The 20,674-nt window shown below is 50.4% G+C and overlaps 1 protein-coding gene, 1 non-coding gene and 1 pseudogene across 3 annotated transcripts in view; 1 reads left to right on the top strand and 2 right to left on the bottom strand.

Annotated features, from left to right (window-relative positions):
- Window positions 1–5,492: 5,492 nt before the first annotated feature.
- Window positions 5,493–20,674, top strand: part of SYT2 (synaptotagmin 2) — a 105,291-nt gene continuing 90,109 nt past the window's right edge. The window contains exons 1-2 of one of the 2 annotated variants that reach the window (XM_029935484.1): window positions 5,493–5,715; window positions 7,526–7,614. The gene's annotated coding sequence lies outside the window, so the exon portion shown is untranslated. The remainder of the gene's footprint in view (window positions 5,716–7,525; window positions 7,615–20,674) is intronic. The other variant, XM_029935483.1, reaches the window with a different exon arrangement.
- Window positions 9,351–10,859, bottom strand: LOC115287127 (annotated as a pseudogene).
- Window positions 19,874–19,978, bottom strand: LOC115288784. Its single transcript, XR_003907186.1, has one exon. It is a non-coding gene; the product is annotated as a U6 spliceosomal RNA (small nuclear RNA).

Below are 20,674 nucleotides of genomic sequence, written 5' to 3'. Positions count from 1 at the left end.
TGAACCAGATGGGTGCCCCAGTGATGGGTAACTTTATTATTTTTTTTTAATGTTTATTTTTGAGAGAGAGAGAGGAAGAGTGTGAGTGGAGGGGGAGCAAAGAGAGAAGGAGAGGATCCTAAGTGGGCTCTGTGGTGACAGCAGAAATTTGCCCGATGTGGGGCTCAAACTAATGAACTTTGAGATCATGTCCTGAGCCAAAGTTGGACACTTAACCGACTGAGTCACCCAGGTGCCACAATGGGTAGCTTTACTTTGTTATTTTGTTTTTTCTATTTTATTTTTTAAAATATAATTTACTGTCAAATTAGTTTCCGTACAACACCCAGTGCTCATCCCAACAAGTGCCCTCCTCGGTGCTCACCACCCACTTTCCCCTCTCCCCCATCCCCTATCAACCTTCAGTTTGTTCTCTGTATTTAAAAAAATTTTTTTTTATGTTTTTTATTTATTTTTGAAAGACAGAGAGAGACAGCGCAAGCAGGAGAGGGTCAGAGAGAGAGGGAGATACAGAATCCGAGGCAGGCTCCAGGCTCTGAGCTGTCAGCACAGAGCCCAACGCGGGGCTCGAACCCACAATCGTGAGATCATGACCTGAGCCGAAGCTGGACGCTTAACCGACTGAGCCACCCAGGCACCCCTGTTCTCTGTATTTAAGAGTCTCTTATGATTTGCCTTTCTGTAACTTTTCCTCTCCTTTGCCTCCCCCATGGTCTTCTGTTAAGTTTTTCAAGACCCACATATGAGTGAAACATGGTGTCTGTCTTTCTCTGACTGACTTATTTCACTTAGCATAATACCCTCCAGTTCCATCCACGTTGCTACAAAGATATTCTTTCTCATTGCCAAGTGGTATTCCATTGTATATATAAACTACATCTTTAAAAAAATTTTTTTGATATATTTATTTTTGAAAGAGACAGATCATGAGCAGGGGAGGGGCAGAGAGAGAGGGACATATAGAATTGGAAGCAGGCTTCAGGTTCTGAGCTGTCAGCACAGAGCCTGAGGCGGGGCTCGAACCCATGAACTGTGAGATCATGACCTGAGCTGAAGTCAGACACTCAACTGACTGGGCCACCCAGGCAACCCATAAACCACATCTTCTTTATCCATTCATCAGTTGATGGGCATTTAGGCTCTCCATAATTGGCTAAAAGTGCTGCTATAAACATTGGGGTACATGTGCCAATGGGTAGCTTTACAGCCCATGGTCACCCTCTGGAAGGAAAAGACATCCTACCCTTGTGTGAATTCTAGTTCTGAGCCCCTTGTTCTTCACATTCCAGAAAGCAAACGCCTCTCTGCATACACCATCTCCTACTTATTTGGGGATTCACTAAAGGGTGTAAGTGGAAGTAGGTGGGGAAGGGGACAGCTTTGACATTGAGCAGAATAATCCAGAAGAACCATCTCCTCTACTAGAGGAGTGAAAGTTAACAGAGTAACTTACCTGGGACGTAAAGTTATGTGTGACTCATGCTTCACTGATGAAGGAAGAATACTCTGCCCAGGTGTTTAAAATATTTACACTTTTTGGGGCGTCTGGGAGGCTCAGCTGATTAAGCATCTGACTTGGGCTTAGGTCATGATCTCGCGGTTCGTGAGCTCGAGCTCTGGGTTGGCCTCTGGGCTGCTGGTGCGGGGCCTGCTTGGGATGCTCGCTCACTCCTGCCTCTCTCTCTGCCACCCCCCCCCAACTCGTGGTTTCTCAAAAAAAAAAATTATTACTCCCTTTGAATCTGGGAAGGAAAAAATCATTTTCAGACAAATTGGAGATAGAAGGATGTGACAAGATGCAGTCCTCATGATATTCATTATTTCCTGGGATCTGATAAAATTCTGAGATTATTATTTGTGACTTTGTGGATTTCTTCTATATGCCAGACATGGTCCTAAAAACTTGAAAATGCCTCCCCTCCAGGAATGTAAAATTATAGATAGGAAGTTCTTCTCTGCCCTCCTCCTCCTCATTCTGTTATATTTAAGCGTTTTATTTGACTCCATTTTATTTATTGTTTTTATCGCTTTGTTCATTGCACAGGGAATAAACCATTACAGGCCACTCAATCAGCTTCCTGGAGCCTTCACAGGCTGTTTGGAGACCTGGGTTTTTTGTTTCTTTGTTTTTGTTTCTGTTTTTTATTTTTTAAGTTAAACCTAAGATGTTATGTTGATTGTGTGATTTTTTTCTTTCCAAATAAAAAATGATTCTTTATTATTAAAAATGACAGAACTCCAGGCTGACTATTATTAGACACACACACACACACACACACACACACACACACACAGTCACTGATTCCCAAAATTTGGCTGAGTTATGCCTCAGGGAAATTTTCCAGTTTGACCCCACCCACCAAGTTGGGATAAATAGAAACACCGAAGTGTTCTGGTTTCACCCACAGTTCCAGAGTGATCTTACATAGACTATTTGTTGATGGAGGGCATTTTTGCTGGGATAGAATCGTGTTGGCATCATCACTGCCCTGGATCACACGATTTTTAACTTCATTCATGTTTCATTTATTTATTTTGCTCCCCCTAATTAGAATTGGTGCCTTCTGTATTAAAAACATTCCCATGCGATATCTAAAAGTTAGGTGGATTTTATTATGAAATATATTAAGTAGAACTTAAGATGCACCTGAGATTGGTATGTCCCTAAAATCAGAATAGAAGACGAACACCGAGACCGTCAGTGGCAGGAACTGCATATAAGTAAGTCTGTCCAGCTGTTTGCTCCGTGTCAATCAGGAGAGCAGGTGTGCTTCAGTGGAGAGTTTAATCTCGTTTGCTTAGCTGTCGGGAACAATGGAAACCGCTCCGAAGGGGGATCTGGATGCGTGCAGGGAAAGGAGGGCGGGAAAACTACAGCTTCAGGGATGGTGTTTGTGTACCACGTGTGTGAACAGAAAGCAGGAAGCAGGAGCTGGCCAGGGCCTGCGGGTAAGGTCGGCTCGCCTGTCTCCAGCTCTTTTCTATTTGCTCTGATGACAAGCAGAGCTTTGAAAAGCTTTGTGAAGACAAAGACTTCACCAGAACCGAGGGGAATACAATCCAAGAGTTAGAAAGCACAAGGGCTAGCAGACCCGTGAGAGAGGGAGACCCAGAATGGGATTATTTAAGCAGAAGGCCAGCCACCTGTTGGGTAGGGTGCTGGGGCTCCGCGTCTCCGGTTCCCGGGGGAGCAATGTGATGGTGTGGATGCTGCTCTTCCCTGTTCTGTTCTATCTCCTACCTGGGGAAACTAGAAAAAGGCAGCGCTGTGCATTGGAAGGTGGCAAAACCATGCATCCAGGGACCTACAGACTCTTTCTGCCTGGAGAACTCTTGGAATTGGTTAGGTAGCCCTCCCCCACCTTCATGGGTGCGAAGCGATATGGTATGGAGGCAGGGGATCAGTTACCTTGCTGGCCCCTACAGGAGAGCAGGCAAGTCAGTGAAGGTGGTTTAAGAGGACCAAGGGCTCATCTTTTTGCAAGGACCGACAGCTGAAAAGCAAAGTTTTGGGGCACCTGGATGGCTCAGTTGGTTAAGCATCCGGCTTCTGCTCAGGTCATAATCTCACGGTCTGTGGGTTTGAGCCCCGTGTCGGGCTCTGTGCTGACAGCTCAGAGCCTGGAGCCTGCTTCAGATTCTATGTCTCCCTCTCTCTCTCTGACCCTCCCCTGCTCATACTGTCTCTGTCTCTCAAAAAATAAAAAAAAAAAGAAAGGCAAAGTTTTGATAATCGGCTGTGTGTGGAGGGTGTGTGTGTCTTTCCCATTCTCTCATTTTCCAGCTGAAGCCTGGGGAAATTCGCAGGAGGGATGCCGAGCTCCTGATTAGGTTTTTAACCCAGACACTGAAGGCCCTGATGAATTAAAGGAACATTAAGGCCATAGCCAGGGACACCACATTTTTCATTTAACCAAATTGATTCGCAGCATTGACTCTCTGAGTAGTCTGGAAAGGGCAGGCTGGCCTCCTCTGCCAGCCACCCCAGGCTTCCAGCTGTGCGTGCTTAGGGGAACTTGGAGGCAGCGCATTGATCCCAAGGCTGAGCCTGGAGTGGTTGGTGGGCTGTGAGTGGCACCAGGTAGCTTGGCTGGGTTCTGTGAGAGGAGGCTGGAGCTCTCTCTCAGGCCTCCCCCTGCATGACCTTCCTGATTCATTGTCACTATGGGGTGTATGAAGGAGCGAACCGAGCCCCTTTGGCAAAGCAACAAGTCCTGGGATATACCCGGCTAAGGTGGGACCAGGCACCCTCTCTGGGCAGCTGGCTGATTGTTATTAATCTGGTTTAGAGCCTCATAGATTCAGACTCAAGTCCCCGCTTCCTCCTCTGCCCCTTGTTGTAGATGCTGAGCAGGGATGACTTCCTCTTTTGGTGAGAGCCACGGAGGGGGCAGCACTGCCCCCTTGCTTTGAGGTGAGGTGGCTGGGGACGGTCTCCACCATATACCTGTATTATCGGCAAAGTAATCTGGAAGAGCGCCCTCCACTGCTGCTTCTCTCCCCCTCCAAGCTTGAAATCCTATTTCCTTTTTGCAGTCCTACGCTTGGCTTGCACTCTCTCACCTCGTCTTTCACCGGGTAAATGTGGTTGATACGTCAGGCTGGAAACTGAGGGGAGCCTCTCCCACCCTCCACGGGAAAGAGGCAGGGTGCTACTGTCCTGTTATAAAGTTGGCTCCACAGAATGGAAATTCACGTTATGCTGCAAGCAATTAATTGCTGAGGCCATAGCCCTCTTCCTGCAGCTCTGGCGGCTCCGGGGTAGGTGAGGAGGGGCTCCACCTCGGACTTGCAGCTCTTCTTCTCAGGCTCTTCAGTGCCACCACCTACTGTGTGGTTGTGGCTTCTCGGTCAAAGTACCATCCGGGGGCCGTTTCCTCATTACAGACTGCTCACGATACCCACCTTATAGGGATATCTTTAAGCATTAAGAAACTAGCAGGTATGGAAAACCGCGTCGTTTAATAAATGGGAGTTTCCTCTCTACCTCCTTCCAGATTCCCCGCCCCCCATCTTCCTTGCCGCCTCCTCGTGCTTCCTTCCCCTGCCCTCAACCCCTACCCACTCTATTCTCCACCTGTAACTTCTCCCAAACATCCCCCTCTTCCTCATCAACCCTTTAGGCTCAGAAGCCCCTACCCTCCAGGTGGCCTTACTTGGAGGACGGCGTGGGGAGAGGGGTTCGGAGATCCCAAATGGCTACGGGGGCTCCTGAGGCCAATAATGGAGCCTTGAGCTGCTGTTGGGTCTGGGAGGTTGGGAGAGGGAGCTGGCTCAGGGGTGACAGCCCATCTCGGGTGGGGACGATGACGTCCTGCACTGGGTCCGACTCTCCCCGACAGGGAGCTGCAGCCGTGACCTTGAACGGGAGGCGGGGGGGGGGCGGGGGGGGCCGGTCCCTGCAGGTCCGCCCCGCCCCGGCCTCCCCCGCCTCCCCGGCCCCGCCCCCCGCGCTCCCGCGTCTCCTCCCCTCACTGCAGCGCTCTCCGCGCTCGCCCATCCATCAGCAGCCTCCCGCCGCCTCGGCGCAGACTGCTAAGCTCAGCAAGTCTTGCGGCAAAGGCACTTCGGACCGAGTTGGGGCCGGCGCGGAGCGGGGACTCCGGGCCCCGGGGGAACAGACGCCCCTGCTGCACCTTGGCCGGCGCCGCGCCCTCGCAGCCCTCCGCTCCCTCACTTCGGGGACCCGGGATCCCTCCTGCCTGGCAGCTCCTGGTAAGTCCGTGCGCCACCCACCCCTGTCCGTGGCGGGCACCGACTCCCCCCTCCAAAGTTTCTCTTCCTGGGGCGGGTTTTCCTTTCCTGGGCCGAGGGGTCGCAAGGTGGGACCTGGCTCCCGGGGGTGGGGGGTGGGGTCCGGGAAGTTTGGGGCCAAAAGGGGGCCGGGCGCCCGCACCGTCCTTTGGGGGGAGTTTGGACGCGTCCAAGTGGAAGGTTCGTTTTGGGAAGCTGGCCCCGAGGGGCGAGGAGCTGGCAGCTCTGCGGGCTTGGGGCGAGAGGAAGGCGCAGCTTTCCTCCCTGGGGCTCGGGTAGGGGATGAGGTGCAGAGGGCAGCGGCAGGACGGGGCTCTGCGACCCCGCTGCTCCTGGACGCCCCCCACCTCCACCCCCGGCCCCGGGGGCGTCTCCAACCCAGCTTCTTTAGTCTCCTCCTCATGCTTCGGCCCCGCCGTCGTGGAAGGGGGAAGGAGGGTCTGCAGGCTCTAGGAGACAGAGACCCTCGATGGGGAGCGGGCGGGGGGACAGACTACAGGGACTTTCTGGAAGGGAGGGTCGAGAGGAACTGGGGCAGGGACGCGAGAGGGGGATGGGAGCACCCCTCGGCTCTCTCCAAATCTCATGACTCAGCACGACCTAGGACGTCCCGTCCCTGCTTCAGCCCTCCTCCCCAGGGCTGGGCTCCCAGACCCAGAAAGTACAGACAACCCCAGCCCGTTATTCGGGACTCTTTCATTTACCTTCCCTATTTGGGGTCGCCCCTTCCCCTGCCCCTGTTCATCCCCACCTCTCTCAGGACATGGGGGCTTTTTTTTTTTTTTTTTTTACCTAAAAAGAGGATTAATCCTTCTCCTATCCCATTAATTCAGTCTAGCCCCATTTCTCCTTTACCCTTTTAATTCCCACATTCCACAAGTGCCTCCCGGACACCCCCAGCCCATGGTGTGGGGGTGAGTGGGCCTTGAAGCCCTGTGTCTCCCTCTGCAGCATCCTCCCCCCCCTCCCATTCCCTGTAAGGTAGAGAAGTGTTCTGGCTGCTCTCTCCTATGGCAGCAGAAAGGAGGCAAGGACAGAAGTGGTGGTTCAGGAGAGGGGGCTGCAGTGGGGAGACAAAGGCAGAGGTTTGTTGGGGTGGGTGGACCCAGATTGGAATGGGGTGGGCACCTGAATGAGGAAGTCCTTAGGCTCCTAGGCTCCTTGTACCCAGAAAGACAGGAAGGTGGGCCAAGATCTGACCTGGAGAAATGGAGGGTCCCCCCCTCCTCTCCTGTTGTGGCTTCTCTGAGGGGGTCCCCCATGTGTAATAAATTATCCTCAGTCTGAGCCATCCAGCTCTTGGTAACCTGGGCACTTCATCAAGAGGGTGTGACCATGAGGTGCAGGACAGCTCTTCATCTTTCTAAGTCGTCTCCCCCTGCTTAGGTACAAGTGCAGACTTTGGGCTGCTAGAAACATCTCTGTGTCCACCTGAAGAGCCCAAAGAAGAGCGGGGCCCTGTACCCCTAAGACAAGGCCAGAGGGGCAAGTGGGAGGGGCTGATGCAGTGGGACGTGCCTGGTGAGCAGCCGCCTAGCAGGCACTGCCAGCTGTAGCCTGTGTCAGGGCCCCAGGGGTGAGTCAGCGTCAGGGGTCCACACCAGGCAAATTGAGACCTGAGCCAGGGAGCCCAGCTGCAGCCATGCCTCTCCTCCCAGGTGGGCACCTGGGAATGACTAGTGCCCTCTGAACCCTCAGTCCTGGGCTTCTCTCCTTGGTGCAGCCAGCCGCTATCCTGCTTGGCACTTAGATCACTGGCTTCATCCTCTAGGACGCCCCTGGGAGAGGGGACCTCTTGGACTTGCTCCAGGCCCACTCTCCATGCCTTGCCCAAGGAGGAGCTAAGGAGTTTCTAGAAAGGTAAGAAAGGGGAAGACAGAGATAAGTGTTGTATTTCCAGAGTCACATAGACCTGGCTTGCTGTCTCTAGGAGGAAGAGATCCGAGGTCATTCTCCCTGTCACCCTCAGTCAGCTTCCAGACAGATGTGACGGGAATGTCCCTGGCACTGCAGAGAACTGGGGTGGGTGGGCTTTGGAGGTGGCTGGAGAAGTCTCTTCCCTGCGCTTCTGGAGCCAGTATTCCCAGGTCCCAGGCAAGCCTGACCTCGAAGGACCCATCTGTCTCTACCTGGACTCATCCTCTCTCAGCTGAGTCTCCTCTTCTCTCCACTGATGCTTAGAGTCTATGCAGCCCTCTTAGGAGAGTAGATCAAGGGGCAGCAGGTGGTCTGGGATCCAGGGTTTGGAAGAAGAGTGAGGATGGAGGGGGAGGAGGTAGGGGCTCAATGGGCTAGAAGAGCGACTTGTTCCCTTCCTTGGACAGAAACATCCTCAGGGATAATCAAAGGCTGTGGATAGTAGAAATGCTGTTTCACTTGGCTTTGGGATCTGAGCTTTCCTGATCTCAGTTCTAGCTGAAGCTGCGTTTGTTTTTCTTGAGCGAGACACACAGAAGGTCCAGGTTGATGGAGGTGATTTTTGAGAACTGGAGTGGCAAGCCAAAGGGAACAACAGTGTTTACTCATCACAGGGTAGGGTAGGAGGCAGCAAACCAACAGGCGTGGGTTTCTAATCCAAGGGCCACTAACTACAAACTGTGTGTATTTATTAATTGATTCACATAACAGGTATTTATTGAGGAGTACCTACTATGTGAGCACCTACTATGTGCATTGTTCTAGACCCTGTGGATATAGCAGTGAACAGACAACAATCCCTGCCCTTGTGGGTTTTGCATTCCAGCCAGCCTAGGCAAGTTGCTTAGCTACTGTGAGCATCTGTTTCTTTTTCCTTTTTTTCTGTTCATTTTTTTTTCTAGTAATCTCTACACCCAACACGGGGCTTGAACTTACAACCCTGAGATCAAGAGTCATGTGCTCTACCGACTGGGCCAGCTCAGTGCCCCTGAGCATCAGTTTCTTTTTCTTTTTTTTTTTTTTTTTTTTAATCTACGAGGGGATACACAGTTTCACAAAGCACAATGATGACAGACCAGAGCGGTAGGGATCATGCTACTGACGCAGAAACTACAAAATCCAAAAGCAGGGAGAGGGTTACTCCTTTCAGGGAGTAACTCTGCACCAGTCATCCATACTTGACCCCAGGTCATCCATACTTGACCCCAGGTCAACCTGGTGAGCTTCACAAAGCAACTGGCAACTTTAGGGGTAAGAGTTGTCACATAAGAAGGACTTAAGCAGCTAGAAGGGAATGGTAGGAAACTGCCCCAGGGCTCCCAGGAATCAAGGGCAGCACTGGGTGCTGGGTCAACAGATGCACGAGAAACAGCACCAAAGAGGTTTCCTGTTGCGCAGTCAGTTGTCTAGGGGGGAAGAGGACAAAGGAGGCAGTGAAGGGAGCCAAGATGGGGTCCTGAAGGCCAGTCTCTGGAGGCTGGATCCGAAGAAAGACCACACACTGGGCACCAGTGATGAAACACACTCTGGACCCTAAATGGCGAGGTGACAGATGGGGGTGGGTGTCACTGAGGTTGGTGGGTGGAACAGCCTCACAGTAGCCATCACAGGGCCACAGGGAAACATATGGCTGCTAGGTCACAGAGAGGTCCTTCCAATCTATATGGGAAGACATGGTCTCACAGAGGAGGTCCCTTGATGCCTGGGTGGTAGATGGCACAGATGTCCTCCTGTCGACAGTGGCCTTTTGGCCAAATGTTGGCAGACAGGGCAGTTGGATTTGTCTTCCTTAACTTGGGGGCCATCCTTGGGTGGGCAGGTATTTTTGATAAGAGACCAACTTTTGAGCCTTTGAGAATTTCTCTGCTCTTTTTGAAAGCCTCCGCTGGAAGGACACACAGCCTGGTCGAGGAAAAGGAGGTTCCGTATTGGCTTCCCACCAGCTGTGAGCATATGGGCCGCATCTGGGGCCTAGACCCCCACCCTGAATTGGGCCTCTGTCCCCAGGAGGAGGTGGGAGACTCAGCAGTGGTGGAATCATTGGTCTCTTTGATCCTGGAGGACCTCGGTAAAGAGAGTCTGTGTTCTTTTCTGTCTGGCTCCTTTCGCTCAACATCGTGCTTGTGAGACTCACCCGGGTTGCCTGTAGCAGGAGGTCATTCACTTTCATTGCAGTGTAGAATCCCATCGCAGGCACATGCAGCAACTTATTTATCCATTCGACTGATGGTACACATGTGGGTGGATTCCAGTTTGGGGCTGACTTAGGGTCACCAGGCTTTCTGTTGGCCATGGGGGGAGGGCTCAGAAGGCTTGGTGGTCCCATGGGACTCCCATCCTCCTCATCTCCAGTCTCTTCCTGAGGCTGCTGCTGCTGACTCTGCCTCGTTTGTCTTGGTGCGTGGTTGCAGCAATGGCTGCAGCAGGATTTGAAGCCTGAGCATCAGTTTCTACATTCATTCAACTATTAGTTTTTGAGAGTCTGCTCTGTGCCAGGGGTCCGTTAGGCAGTGGAGATTCAGTTGGGAACAAAACAGACCTGGTTCCCATCGTCATGGCACTTACAATCCAGCGAATTACACACACAATTAAACAGACGATTGCATATATAATTCATCACAATCGCAACAACTGTTAGGAAGACATACAGGGTGCTTCAGGACTGTGCAATGGGGGTGATGTGACCAGGGCTAGAAGGTCTTATCCATAAATTAGAGGTAATAATACTTACCCCATGGGGTAGTAAGCATTCAATAAATGATAACCATTAAATTGGCCCACTGGACAGATACAACCCTAAATTCTACACCTGAATAATCATCACACATGCAATGAGTTGATTATTCAACTTCTGCCAGGTCCGAGAAGCCAGTCCTAGGTTCTCACGAGGACAGGGAGTCTGTGATAAATAATAGTTTAATGTTGACAGTGAAATGTCAAGTCCTAGAGCCAGTATAGTGACTCTGGCCACATTGCCTGGGTCCTTCCTAGCTCTGTCACTCACTCTGACTTTGGGCAAGTTAATCAAATTCTGTTTTCAGTCTGCCCATCTGTAGAGTGGAGATAAAATTCATATCTATGACATAGGTTGTATTTGGTGAGGATTAAATGAATTAATTCCTGTAAAGGGTTTAGAACAGCGCCTACCTCATGGTCAAGGCCATGTAAGTGTTTTCCATCATTATCATGTTGCCTACGGGCCCTCCTAGCCCTTTCCCTGCCCACAAGCAAGACTCATTCTTGGGTTTCCCTACTGGGGGGAACACTTTCCACCTCTTAAAAACTCAAAGGAAGGAACTGTTATAACTTCTTTTTGTGACCATTCCAGTATTTTCTCCCTCTGACTTTCAGGCAGTTTTTTATGCCTGACAGAGCCATGTTTTGTCAAAGCTTAATTTCTGGGAAGGATTTGTCTCAGCAGTACTTCCGTTTTCATCCCTGGAACTGATAGTTCAGGGTAGTAGCCAGAGTGATGGGTACATTTGGATCTGAGCCTAGAGGGACCTGACCAATCGTTGTGAGTTGGCTGTGGGAGCACCTGGCTGCCAGCGCCCCCTCCCTGGCACCCCCACCCCCAACACAAAGAAATCACAGCTTCAGCAAGGGGTCTAAAATTAAACATCAGGAAGGATGCCCCAAATACGTGGTATGCAAGGGATATTCTAAAAGCTTCTTCCCTGGATAATTTCCAGACTAGGGCAGACTTCCCCACCTGTCTGGGCAGGAGACCATATGACCGAATGCCAGGGATGGGGAGGTTGAATTCTTAGGGGAGTAGGCTGTGAGTTGCTTATTCTGTTATAATAGCCACTGAAACTTGGAGGGTTTGGTGCTACCAAGCAGCTCCTGAATTGGGCACAAGAAAAGAAGAGGACAGCCCTGCTGTTGTAAAGTCAGGAGAGGCCCTTTTTTGGCCATTTTGTCTGGGGCCTCAGGAGTTCAGCGTTGGCTGTAGGCAACATTCACGGGCAGGCGTAAGAAATGGCATAACCAGAATGGACCAACCAGGCGCCAAGCAGCACTGCCGTCACCCACCAAGCCTGCTTCTTTTTCCGGCTCTCCCCTTCATCTCCCCTTTCTGTAATAAAGCTTTTCTGTCTCTCGTCACTGTGGGCCTCAGTACCATAGAGGTCTCAGAGCAGCCATCATGGTCCCGTTTTATAACAAAGAGGCAAAGGCCTGGAGAAGTTATGTGACTGGTTTAATATCTTGCACCATCAAGAGATAAAAGCAAGGTCTCAAACTCAGATCGTAGGCACGTTGGGGGTCTTTCCAGACCACTGTAGCTAGTTGGTCAGAACTGCTACTCCCCAGTGAGCCTCCCCACCCCAGTTCCTTCTCACCAGCTCTATCGAGAATGTGGAGCTGGCCAACATGGGCAGGGGTCCTCAGTGTCATCAATGCTTTGAGGATAAGCAGGGAACCAGTAATTAAAATCAGGCAGCAGACTTTGACAAAGTGAGGCAGTGATCCCTTGGAGAAATGGAATCAGCTCCCCCTCTCTGGTGTTTTGGGATTAGCCATAAGGGCTTAGGCATCTTCAGGAGCACCGGATCTGAAGCAAGGAGGAAAGAGCCTCAGTGGCTGGAGCAGAGCACACGATGGGGCACCTGAGGAATCTGCCCCCGGCCTCAAGCAGCCTTATCTGAATGCAGTGCTGGCATCATCAGCACCCAAAGCCTCTGAAGGTTCCCATTTTGGTAGCGTTTTCTTTAGAAGCCAGCAAGACATAGGAATGTGTACATGTGTGTGTGTCTAGTTGGCATCTGACTACGTTTCTTCTTCAGAGAGTCCAGCTTTGAGAAGTCAGGACCCCTGTGGACTAGAGTCCAGCACTCAGCCTTCACATGCAGGGGCAACTGGAGTCCAAGCACCATCTGAGCTAGAGCACACTGTTCCTGATTTCCTCTTTTCCTCCTCTTCCCTCCACTTCCAATTCAGATGGGCTGAGCACCTATTCTGTACAAAGCACAAGGGATTAAAAGGGAGCTCAGAATGACCACACGTCCTCCATCAGCCTGGAGAACCCCAAAGTCAGAGCATGGGGCTCCTCCTCTACTGGGTTCTCTACCTACAGTAGAGCTCTATAGCCAGAATCATTTGTGATGGCTGGGTGCACGGTGACTGGGTTCCCAGAGCTCCCCAACCCCAGGATAGCTGCCTGCCAGGACCAGATTTCCCTTGGTCCTTGGGGCCTTCTTCACTTTGTCCCTCCACAAAGAAACTGGGAGCCCCAAGGGACTGATCACTGGACAGTTTGGGACTAGGGTAGGGCAGTGGCTAAACAGTAAGTCAGGGCATTTGTGAGGACCAGGTGCTTCTGGGTGGCATAAGGAGTCCTCAGGCCATGGAAACCCCTTGCAGGGCTGCCCGTAACTGGATTGATGTGGTAGCTCTGGAATTTAGCAATTACAGTTGGAGGTGACATTCACCCATTACTATTATTCCATACATTTTAATATTGATTATGCGTGGTTTTAACTGTGAGCTTGGCAGTAGGGAGACAAGGAAACTGAAAACAATGGAGGAATGGGACAAGGGGCCTCTTAGCCTGAGGATGAGTGGGGGGGGGGGCAGGGAGGAACTTAACCCTTTCCATATCATGTTGACTGAAGACATGACCTGGAAGGGAGATGAAGTGGGATCAAGGCCTATCAGCCCACTGCACATGCAAGAGGTGATTGCAGCCAAATCAAGGAGGCTCACCCTTGCCTTCTACATGATCCTTTAATGTCTTGTTCCTCAAAGTGATTGGGGAAGAAGCTTTTATGCTATTTATAGAAAGGAATTCCTTTCTGATGTCTAACCTTAGCTTCTTCTGCTTTAGCCCAACTTCATATCCACTGACTCCTTCTTGGAGAGGAGGAGAGCCTGACAGATGGCGTGAGGGTGTTCTGGGGAGAGGGCATGGGCTATGGATGGTAGAGGTCTCCAGGGACCCTTCTTGTCTCTCATCTCCTGTGTTTATTTGGAGAAAAGCATATTTAGTAAACACACAGCCCTTTGTCCCAATCCTCTGTAAGGCTGCTTGGTTCCCCATTTTCATTATTAGCCATGGATCCCTTGTGCCAACTGACATGGACCAAAGTCACAGGTCCAATGATGGGAGTCTGAGATCAGACACCAGAACCTTTGGGTTCCTGTGTTCCATCCTATCTGCATAGAGGATGAATAAGAAGCTAGTGGTTAAGTGCTCTGAGATCCTGGGGAAGCAGACCTGGGGGCTGAAATCCAGCCTCACCCCTAGGAGTCAAGGAAAGTTAGAGGTAAACCCCGGGAAACACAGGGCGACTGCAGCAGGGATTGGGGTTAGCGGGAAACGTGGAGTTAACCGAGGGGAGGTAGGAGGGCTCCCTCCCCCAGCTTGACTCTCCCATGAGGAGGAAAAGGCATCACTTTAATAAGGCTGCCCTGGTTCCAGATCAATCCTGGCATTGCAGGAGGCGAATGGGAAAAGCACAACAGAGAAATTGGATTAGCTCTTTGATGCTGGGCACTGCACTTGCTGCTCTAGGAGGAAGGGCAGACATGAGGGCTGAGCCCACGATTGTTAGCTCAGCCCCCCAGGGTCAGAGGCTTCCCAGAGAGATCCCGGCCCCCAGCCCTGGCAGGCCTCCTGCTGGTGGAAGAGTAGCAGGGGTGCCCAGGGGTCACAGACAGTAACAGAGCCCGATCCTCACCACTGCGGAGGCTGGGAAGTGTCTCAGCCTTCCCCAGGGATAAAGACGGCGGACCCTCAAGGCCTGGGGAGGAGAGGTGATGGGGGAGGCGGAGAGAAGATGCCCAACACCCCCTGGGTCCATGCCCCACAGCAGCGTGTTCTGCAGGGCGTAACCAAAGCAGCCTGTGTTCGACAGGGCATCAGATAACCTAGGTTTAATCACACACCTGCCACTTTCTGCCTTTGTCTAGGTGAGTTACTTAAACTCTCTGAGCTTCAGGGTTCTGAGCAGAAAATGGAAACAGTAACACACAAGGGATATGGCCCATGGGAAGATTACAGGAGATGTCCTAGAACAGCAGTTCTCAAAGTGGTCTGGGGACGCCTGGGAGCCCCCAGGAACTGTTTAGGGGGAGCCACAAGGTCAAAACTATTTTCAGAATAACCCTAAGGTTATTTGCCATTTTTAATGTGTTGGCAGTGGTGGTCCTGAAGCAAAGGATTGAACTGCTGTTACCTTAGCGTGGATGGAGGCAGGGCACCAAACTATTCTAGTCACGGTATCCTTCCACGCAGCTGCTAAATAAATAAACAGACAAATAAATAAATGCTAGTTTTACTTAAGACTTTCTTTAACGAAGTAGCAAAGATTATACATTTTATTAAATCTTCACTCTTGAGTGCACATCTTTGTAATGTTCTTTGTGAAGAAATGAAAAGATGCAGAAAGCCCTTCTCTTTTAGACCTTGTGATATGTCATCTCCTTTATAGATGAAAACAGTGAGTCTCAGAAAGGTGAAGCAAGTGTCCCCGTGGTCACACAGCCAGTGGGCAGACTTGTCTGGCCCCAGTGCCACAGCCCCCCAGGCTGCACAACTGTGGGCGGGGGTGGAGGGTGGTCAGTCTGGACCGTGATAGATACTGGCACAGCTGGCTATTCACAGGCCTCTGTCTAGAACTGGTCATGCTGGTGGAGTCTACACAGCTCTGGGAAGGCAAAGGAAAACTGGATCTCAGTCCCTTTCTGAAGTGTAATCTCACAAACGAGGACCAGCTTTCCTATCTTGTGTAGGGGACTTAAAGCTCCTGTTGGACAGGCCTTCCAAGGACCACCTGGTGAGAAGAAAAATCCGTCCTTAACAGGAACCCCTAAGAGTGCAGAAGTTCTTTGTGTCTAGCCATATTCTTCCTCCTGTACCGAGTACCCATTTCCTCTTATAATTCATCCTCTGCTGCCTCCTGCCAGGTGAGTCTGGGGTTCAACATATACAGTCCAGCAGCCACAGAGAAGCACAAGTCAGAGGCAGAGTTATGGGCTCTGTCTTCCGGGACACCTGCCTGTTGTAGTTGAGTTAGCACCTTGATCTTAGAGGCCTCGAGGTAACTGCTTCTCCCTCAGGAAGACAGGCAGTCTTCATTGTCTCTTCCGTGGCTTTTGTGGCTTGGGCAACTGAGGGAATGTGGCTGGTTCACCCTGGGAGGACAAATGGAGGGCAGGGCAGGGAGGCTCTGAAGGACAGTGGAGTAGCCACCTTCAGACGAGGCCAGGTGTCTACACGTGCACACCTGGCCCAGCAGGGAGCACTCGTCTCTCAGCTCTTCAGCAGCTACACAGCCGGGTAATTGATTGTCCTGGCACATCGCTCCTTCCCCGGCTCAGCCATCCTGGGCTGCCCATCACAGACCAGGAATGGGGAAAGACTGAGACATAGTGAAAGGTAGAGGCCTCCCTGATGTCACCTGAGCAGTTTGTCCTTTCCTGGCAGGGAGAGTGCATTGAGACCCTGGACACTTTCCTAAGGAGTCATTGAGCTGCAAGCAGGAATTGGGTCCCGGATTCTCTACTGTCTCAGCTCCATGAATGTGTTTGTCTCCCTCTGGTTCTTTTTCTCTACCCAAGAGATGTATTGGAAACCGACCCTGAGCTTGGAAAGTGGGTAGGGAGACCTCAACAGTAAATTTGGAAGTTCACAGACACAGGATAGGGCAGCCTCCATTGGACAGGTTGGTACCCTCAGGACTCTCAGTGTGATCCACAGAGCTCACAAGCTGACAGATTCCCAAAACAGCCCCTCCCAGGGTCCATCCCAGTGTTCCACCTTGAGAGAACATTTCCTTCTGGTCTGGGGTTTGTGGAACCCCAGAGCACTTGGCTCAGAGTAGGGAAGATTCACAACTTCACATAAACACACAGATGCAAACCTACCACACATACACACAGCTCTTGGCAGGTTGCCTGTGGGCAGTGGGGCCTCCCTCTCACATTCCTTGGAAATTGAGAATAAAATGGGATCTGAGACCTCTCTGAGGTTGGAGAAGAGGTGACATGTGGTCTCTTTCCCACCACATGCCACTTCCTTTCTTGGCTCAGAACTGCTCTGGGTTGGGTCATAGGCTGGGGTCTGGCTTCGGGGCATGGCCACAGTGTGGTCTCCTTGTAGACTTTGGACCCATGGTTTCTCCTATAAATATTGCTGCCTTTCCAGGCCCCATGGCAGCTGCCATCTGTGATTAGGAGCTAATGCAGGTGAAGCCTGCTTGGCTGTGACTGTTAGCTTGGACCTTTTTGGAGGCAGTGTTGATTGGGGGGCTATGGTGCTCAGAAGCAGGAGGCTTGGTGAGAAGGTGAATGGGACAGGTAACTGGGGCCAGGGCTTGGGGCACCAGTCACTGCCTTAGTGACAAGGGGGGATGTGGGGGAGGTGAGGGCCGGGAGAGAGATAGATAAGAGAGCATAGACTCATTAAATACTTTCTTTTTTTTTAATGTTTAAAAAATTTATTATTATTATTATTTTTTAATGTTTTTTATTTACTTTTGAGAGACAGAGAGAGACAGCCTGAGCAGGGAGGGTCAGAGAGAGAGGGAGACACAGAGTCTGAAGCAGGCCCCAGGCTCTGAGCTAGCTGTCAGCACAGAGCCCGACACAGGCCCCGAACCCACGAACTGTGAGATCATGACCTGAGCTGAAGTCGGACGCTCAACTGACTGAGCCACCCAGGCACCCCTCATTAAATACTTTCACCAGTGACTTTAGGTGAAGAGCTCACCTAAAGCAAAGGGCTGCTTCGAGTGTGCCCCATAGGGACAAGATTCTTTTCTATGTCCCAGTTCTCTAGAGAAGGAAGAGTTGTGACATTGCCTCTCCTCAGTGTTAGAGCCAGGGCAAGAAGCTGGGACCCCTAGCATTGCAGGTGTCACATAAGGTCACCTCTCTACAGGCTCCCATTCATTCATTTATTTATTCAGTCATTCATGCAATAACCATTCTTGCACAAGGCTGCACTGGTGATGAAGAAAAGGCAGACACAGTCCCTGCCCACGTGACCTTTATAGTCTGAGGGAAGGACACTGAAGACAAGAAATACACAATTGATTATTGAATTACAATTATGATAATTCACATGAAATAAAAAAGAGCTCAGTTCTCCTAGGATTTACAATGGGGCACCTAGCAGGGTGGGAATCGTGGGTATGTGGCCACCATGATTCATGAACTATGGAGGAGCCCTAGGCACTCCTGGGCCTTCTCTTGGGACATCAGAGTCCTGGGAGGCAGGTTGTGGAGGGGAAAGGAGTGTCTAACTCTGCCTCTAATTCCCCTGATGACCCTGAACTTGTCATTTTTCCCTCTTTGTATTTGTTCAGTCTTCTGTAAGGTAGAGATATTTGACTAGAAATCCCTGAAGTCCCTTCTCAGAGTCTCAGAAAAGCATTAGAGGTTTTCCAAGGCCAAACTGTAGTTCATCCCCTGGAGACTTAGCAAAGAATTCGGGAACAAGGATGAGACAGGGGTGAGGATGGCCTCTGATTCCAGCGATGAGCAGAGAGAGAGAACAAGCCCAGAGCCAGGGGACCATGGTTCTTCGACATCACAAGTGGAGGAGCAAGCATGGCAGGTGTGTCCCCAGAGTGGTTGGAATCAGGCATGGAGACATAAGAGAAGGCCACTGTCATTGCACCAAGGGCAGGAGTAGAGCCAGGGCTGGAAACCGAAGCCAGCAGGGTTTAGTGAGTTAGACAGTAGGCAGCACTTTCTTGCTTGTTGCCCAGAGACATGTGGTAGGAAATCAAGGGGAAGAAGAGAGAGTGTCAGATAGATGTTCCAGAAAAGCGAGAAAAAAGCTTTTTTTCTGAGGCCGTGCTTGTGTAGTGGTAGAGGCAGGAGTGGATAGATGACCTTATGAGGTCTCTCCCTCAGACGAGTCCATGGATCTCTTCTTCTGTTGCCACTGATGTCAGCGCTGTCTGGATGTCTAAGAGGAAGATGTCAGGTCTTCTTGGAAATGAGTTTTTGAGCATAAACTATCCCCAGTTCACATCTCACAATGACGCATGTGGCTAACTGCTATTGTCACACTCAATCAAATCGAGTCCAATTACACCTTTGCTCTCTTGTTCTGATGTAATATAAATATGGCTTCTGAGAAGTGTATTCATGCTGGCAATATAAGGCTGGATTTGGGGGCTAAGGGAAGCCATGGTGCTTCGTGTTTCAGACCCAGAAACAAGGGCTGGAGACGGGCTCCTTGAGGGCACGGGATTGGGCAGCCCATGAGGCCTTTTCAGGGGACCCTGAGGCAGTCCTATCTCGAAAAACAGGGGTTGGATCAGATGCCATCTCTAGGATTCTTTGTGTCCTTAGACTTTGTTGTTATTACCCATGGTCACAGGTTCTCCATGTGTACGGTAGGGGAAGGTTGGGGGAGTATTGCAGTCATGCATGTGTGCCTGCAGATCACAGAAGGTCCAGTGATCTTGCCCCCCACTCCCACTGAGGAAGATGCTCTGCATCTTTAATGATTCACAATGTCAGAAAGGGGACCTAGAGCATGAAGGATTTCAGGTAGACACAAAGGAATTTCTGAACAGTAAGTGTGGTTAGACATTGTGACAGCAGACCAAACAGATGGTGAGATCTCCAAAGAGGAGACAGTCTCTGGGGCACCTGGGTGGCCTAGTCAGTTAAGCATCTGACTCTTGATTTCAGCTCAGGTCATGATCTCATGGTTCATGGGGTTGAGCCCTATGTTGGGCACCATGCTGACAGTGCGAAGCCTGCTTGGGGTTCTCTCTCTCTCTCTGCCTCTCCCTTGCTCTCTAAATAAAAAAATTAAAATAAATAAACAAGCATTAAAAAAGAAGAAAGTCTGGGGCAGAGTAGATATTTATAAAGGATAGATTGATCGCCAAGATTCTCTCCATCCCAGGGTTTATTAGTGTAGATATAGACATGCTGGAAAGAGTTGACTGTGTGCAGAATCATTATAGTTGACTTGTATTTAAGGAGTGTATCATGGTGTGGGAAGAAAAGAGGAAGAGAAAGAGGAGGGCAGGGAAGAGGAAGAGGAAGAAAGTAATGCTGAACATACAAGGGCTTGGGAGAAAGTCTCTTCTTTATCAATGTTCAGATGATATCTTGAGGTAAGGGATTGTGTGTGTGTGTGTGTGTGTGTGTGTGTGTGTGTGTGTGTGTGTGTGAACATCAGGAGATTTCCTTTGTGAGAGTCAAACCTGCAGCAGAATATGGAAATACCTGCTACTATGTGGGCTGTCCATGGAATTTGCACATCATTCTTGCTCAGGGGCCATGCTAATCTTCTCTGTATCATTTCAATTTTGTTTTATATTTATTTATTTTTAATTAAACATGTTTTTAACATTTATTTATTTTTGAGAGACAGAGAGAGACAGATCGTGAGCAGGGGAGGGGCAGAGAGAGAGGGAGACACAGAATCAGAAGCAAGTTCCAGGCTCTGAGCTGTCAGCACAGACTCCAATGCAGGGCTCAAACCCACGAACTGTGAGATCATGATCTGAGCCAACGTTGGAGGCTCAACCGACAGAGTCACCCAGGTGCCCCTCAATTTTAGTATATGTGCTGCCAAAGCGAGCACTTGGTCTGTCCATTTAAATTCAGGATGCTTAACCAACTGAGCCACCTAGGCATCCCTATGGCAAATGGCATATCAGATAAAGGGCTAGTATCCAAAATATACAAGGAGTTTACTAAACTCCATACACGAAAAATGAATGATCCAGTGAAGAAATGGGCAGAAGACCTGAATAGACACTTCTCCAAAGAGGACGTCCAGATGGTCAACAGGCACATGAAATGATGCTCAGGGTCACTCATCATCTGGGAAATTCAAATCAAAACCACACTGAGATACCACCTCTCACCGGTCAGAATGGCTAAAATGAACAAATCAAGAGACTATAGATGCTGGCGAGGATGTGGAGAAACAAGCACCCTCCTACACTGTTGGTGGGAATGTAAAGTGGTGCAGCCACTCTGGAAAACAGTGTGGAGACTCCTCAAAAAACTACCGATAGAACTC

Source organism: Suricata suricatta, chromosome 3 (assembly GCF_006229205.1).
Source record: "Suricata suricatta isolate VVHF042 chromosome 3, meerkat_22Aug2017_6uvM2_HiC, whole genome shotgun sequence".
Lineage (NCBI taxonomy): Eukaryota > Metazoa > Chordata > Mammalia > Carnivora > Herpestidae > Suricata > Suricata suricatta.
This window is presented reverse-complemented; position numbering and strand designations above follow the sequence as displayed.